The following is a 4,980-nucleotide window of genomic DNA, read 5'->3' as shown; positions in this document are numbered from 1 at the left end:
AAAAAAAAAAAAAAGCTATCCTTGGTATTCTAGTGTGCAAGTACTTGAAAGCATGACTGTAATTATCTTAACAGCAAACATTGTCATGGGGTATTGGGTCATCTGGACATTGTGTTTCGGTAGGAGTTTGTTCTTGCAGGTACTATTAAGCTGCTTTCCTTAACTGTAAGCATCTTAAGATCGTGACTCATGCGTGAGCAGTAAGGAGTACGTCTGGCTAGGTTTACTGGACTTAAACTTTCTCATTCTAGCTCTCCTAGGATTCTGTTTCATAGTTTCTCTACTCATGCACCACAGAGTTCTAAGCACAATTATGGAGACACCACTCTCTTGTAATGTGCCGAGATCATGCCACTGTACTTTAGCCTGGGTGACAGAGTGAGACCCCGTCTCAAAAAAAAAAAAAAAAAAGAAAAGAAAAAGAAAAAAAGAAAACTCATCCAAATCAGAAAGAAAGAAAATTGTATTTGTAGATGACACGATCTTCTGTGTAAAAACTCCAAAGAGTCAACCAAAATACTACTGGAAATAATAAACACATTCAGTGGATTTGCAGAATACAGTATCAGCACCAAAAATTAGTTGAATTTCCAAACATTAACAATAAACAATTTTAAGAGAAAATTAAGAAAACACTTCCATTTGCTACAGAAATTTAAGTAAGAAATACTAAGGAATAAACGTAAAGAGATGAGACGTTTGTACCTTGAAATCCACAAACATTGATCAAAATGATTTAAAACATATATAGATAGACATAGAACCATATTGATGGTTTGGAAAAATTAATATTGTTAAATAATTATATAACCCAATGTGATTTAGATTCAACACCATACCCATAAAAATCCCTATCAGATTGTGTTAAAGAAACAAAAAACTGGCTGGGAAAAGTGGCTCACATCTGTTGGCCAGGCTGATCTCAAACTCCTGACCTCAAGTGATCTACCTGCCTTGGCCTCCCAAAATGCTGGGATTACAGGCATGAGACACTGCGCCTGGCCCAGTCCTCTTAACCTAAACACTTTAACATCAATTAATGCTTGAACTCAATGTTAAGTCAAACTCAAATCAATGCTGAATTGGCTCTAATGACAATACTTGATGTTTTGCTATACTCATTGCATTTGCATCAACTATCTCAAAAATGAATTTTCTGATGTTCTGCAAGGAGTGACCTTGGACTGAAGACCTTGCCACACTTATGACATTTGTAAGATTTCTGTCCAGTATGGATTCTCTGATGGCTAATGACTTGTGAATGTGAAGTGAAGGCTTTGCCATAATCATCACAGTTGTGAGGTTTCTCTCCTCCATGAATTCTCCTATGTTTTGCGCTGGATGAAGCTTGACTGAAGACCTTGCCACAATCATGACATTTGTAAGGTTTCTCTCTAGCATGAGTTTGCTGATGAACTGCAAGTTACAAACGATGTCTGAAAAATTTGCCACATTTATTACACTTGTAATATCTCTCTTCATTATGGATTCTCCAATGATTTGCAATGGTTGTAGCGTTACCGAAGACTTTGTAACAATCATTACATTAGTAAACTTTCCCTACACCATGGACTGCCTGATGGTGAATAAGGGGTGACTGCCCACTAACGGCTTTGCCACACTCTTTACTACAAGTGTAAAATTAAGGTTTCTCTCCATTGTGAATTTTAGTATGTACTGCAAGGTGTGAATCACACCCAAAATCCTTGTCACAAACCTTACATTTGTATGGTTTCTCTCCAGTATGAATTCACCTATGTCTTTCAAGCTGTGATTTGTGACAGAAGACTTTGTCACCTTCTTCATATTTGTAAGGTTTCTCTCCAGTATGAGCTCACTGATGAACTGCAAGGTAAGAACGATGTCTGAAAAACTGGCCACATTTATCACACTTGTAAGATCTCCCTTCATTATGGGTTCTCCAATGATTTGCAAGTGGTGTAGTTTTACTAAAGACTTTGTGGCAGGCTGGGCGCGGTGGCTCAAGCCTGTAATCCCAGCACTTTGGGAGGCCGAGATGGGCGGATCACGAGGTCAGGAGATCGAGACCATCCTGGCTAACACGGTGAAACCCCGTCTCTACTAAAAAATACAAAAAACTAGCCGGGCGAGGTGGCGGGTGCCTGTAGTCCCAGCTACTCCGGAGGCTGAGGCAGGAGAATGGCGTAAACCCGGAAGGCGGAGGTTGCAGTGAGCTGAGATCCGGCCGCTGCCTCCAGCCCAGGCGAGAGCAAGACTCCGTCTCAAAAAAAAAAAGACTTTGTGGCAATCATTACATTTGTAAGGTTTCACTACACCATGGATTGCTTGATGGTGAATAAGTGATGCCCTCACCCTAAAGGCTTTACCACACTTATTATACTAGTAAGGTTTCTCTCCAGTATGAATTCTAGTATGTTTTGCAAGGAGTGAATGGAGCCCAAAAACCTTGTCACAAACCTTACATTTCTATGGCTTCTCTCCAGTATGAATTCTCCTTTGCGTTGCAAGGTGTGATCTGCAACTGAAAACTCTGTCACATTCTTCACATTTGTAAAGTTTCTCTCCAATATGAATTGCCTTGTGAACAAAATTACAAAAAATTCTCCGGGTGTCGTGGTTTGTGCCTGTAGTCCCTTGCTGTTCTGGAGCCTGAGGCAGGGAAATCACTTGAACCCGGGAGGTAGAGATTGCAGTGACCTGAGATCGCGCTGCTGAAAAAGACATGAACAAGTTGAAAGCCACTGTGACTCGGCTCATTGCAAACTGCCTCCCAGGCTCAAGCAATTCTCCTGCCTCAACCTTTCGAGTAGCTGGGATTGCAGGCACACATCACCACACCTGGCTAAGTTTTGTATTTTTAGTAGAGACAGGGTTTTGCGATTATGGCCAGACTGGTCTTGAACTTTTTACCGCAAAAAAATGAATGTGTAATACATAGAAATGAAGAAGTTGAAAGCCACTGTGTCTTAAACAAATGACAGTAGAACTAAAATATGGGAAGGCCAGGCACGGTCATTCACCCCTGTAATTCCAGCACTTTGGGAGGCCAAGGTGAGCAGATCATGAGGTCAGGAGTTCAAGACCATCCTGGCCAACATGGTGAAAACCTGTCTCTACTAAAAATACAAAAATTAGCTGGGCACGGTGGCATATGCCTGTAATCCCAGGTACTCAGGAGATGGAGGCTGGAGAATTGCTTAAACCAGGACCCAGGAGGCAGAGGTTGCAGTGAGCCAAGGTCATGCCACTGCACTCTAACCTGGGCTACAGAGTAAGACTCCGTCTCAAAAAAAAAAAACAGAACTAAAATATGGGAATCTCATCCATCCTCACAAGCTCCCTCAGTAAGATTGATGAAAACTGTAACTGTTACAGGGTTGATCCCACAACAAACTGAACAAAGCTTTTCTTGTTAAAAATGAACAGTGCCAGGCACGGTGGCTCAAGCCTGTAATCCCAGGACTTTAGGAGGCTGAGATGGGCGGGTATTGAGGTCAGGAGTTCGAGACAAGCCTGGCAAACATGGCAAAACCTTGTCTCCACTAAAGATACAAAATAATTCACTGGGCATGGTGGCGTGTTCCTGTAATCCCAGCTATGTACATCAAAAGCACGTATGGGGCAAAATCACAAAAGAGAATACAAAACTAGGAATAGCCAAGATACACAAGGACAGATTCCTCATGTCTGCAGGGACACTTTCCTCACCCACAGACTCCAGGTTCCTATAGTTCCCCACATCACGGCCCTGTATAAAGCCCTCTGCGCAGGGTTCAGGCTTTGCCACTCCGCCAAAGAGAATTCTATAGCCACATCCCTGAAAGTCACGCGTCCCTAAAATGAAAACCACATTTAAATAAAACATTATGGAGGACGGAGTTATCACCTTCACACGAAATGAGAAATGAGAAATTAAGTATCAATTTGATCAAATAATATGTTCTGACAAATCCACATTAAGGTATTTTTTTTTTTTTTTTTTTGAGGCGGAGTCTCGCTCTGTCACCTGGGCTAGAGTGCAGTGGCCGGATCTCAGCTCACTGCAAGCTCCGCCTCCCGGGTTTACACCATTCTCCTGCCTCAGCCTCCCAAGTAGCTGGGACTACAGGCGCCCGCCACCTCGCCTGGCTAGTTTATTTTTAGTAGAGATGGGGTTTCACCGTGTTAGCCAGGATGGTCTCGATCTCCTGACCTCGTGATCTGCCTGTCTTGGCATCCCAAAGTGCTGGGATTACAGACTTGAGCCACCGCGCCCGGCTCACATTAAGGTATTTCTGAATAAAAAAAAAAAAGTTTGGCTTCAAATGCATTACAAAATCATAAACAAAATATCTCCCTTTATTAGTCTCCTTTTCCAGACTGTATGAGATATCAGTGCACATTAATGTATGACTTTCATATGTAGTTTCTGGGATCCAGTCCACACAGAGCTAAACATGCATCCAAATGTGGCGCCTGAACAATCCCAGGTACCCAGCAGCACTGACACCATAGGGCCCACATCCCATCTCCATCCATGTCTGGTGTGAGCCCTTCTGAGGACAATGCCCAGTGTAGCCTCTATGGAAACTCATGTCACTGAGTTATAGAAGATGGAATTTTTTTTTTTTTTTAGACAGTCTTCCCTGTCCGCTCACTGCAAGGTCCGCCTCCTAGTTTCACGCCATTCTCTTGCCTCAGCCTCCCTAGTAGCTGGGACTACAGGTGCCCACCACCATGCCTGGCTAATTTTTTTTGTATTTTTATTAGAGATGGGGTTTCACCTTGTTAGCTGGGATGGTCTCAATCTCCTGACCTTGTGATCTTCCCACTTCGGCCTCCCAAAGGGCTCGGATTACAGGTGTGAGCCACCGCACCCATCTTAAATTTTGTACTTTTAGTAGAGACAGAGTTTCACCATTTTGGTCAGGCTAGTCTTGAACTCCTGACCACCAGCCTCGGCCTCCCAAAGTGCTGGGATTGCAGGCGTGAGCCACCACGTCCGGCCCCTACTCATTA

The 4,980-nt window shown here is 43.1% G+C and overlaps 1 pseudogene; it reads right to left on the bottom strand.

Annotated features, from left to right (window-relative positions):
- Nucleotides 1–451: 451 nt before the first annotated feature.
- On the bottom strand, nt 452–1,642 carry LOC108520073 (putative zinc finger protein 137; annotated as a pseudogene).
- Nucleotides 1,643–4,980: the final 3,338 nt, after the last annotated feature.

The sequence above is a fragment of the Rhinopithecus bieti genome, unplaced genomic scaffold (genome assembly GCF_001698545.2).
Source record: "Rhinopithecus bieti isolate Rb0 unplaced genomic scaffold, ASM169854v2 scaffold_50799, whole genome shotgun sequence".
NCBI classification, from domain to species: Eukaryota; Metazoa; Chordata; class Mammalia; order Primates; family Cercopithecidae; genus Rhinopithecus; species Rhinopithecus bieti.
This window is presented reverse-complemented; position numbering and strand designations above follow the sequence as displayed.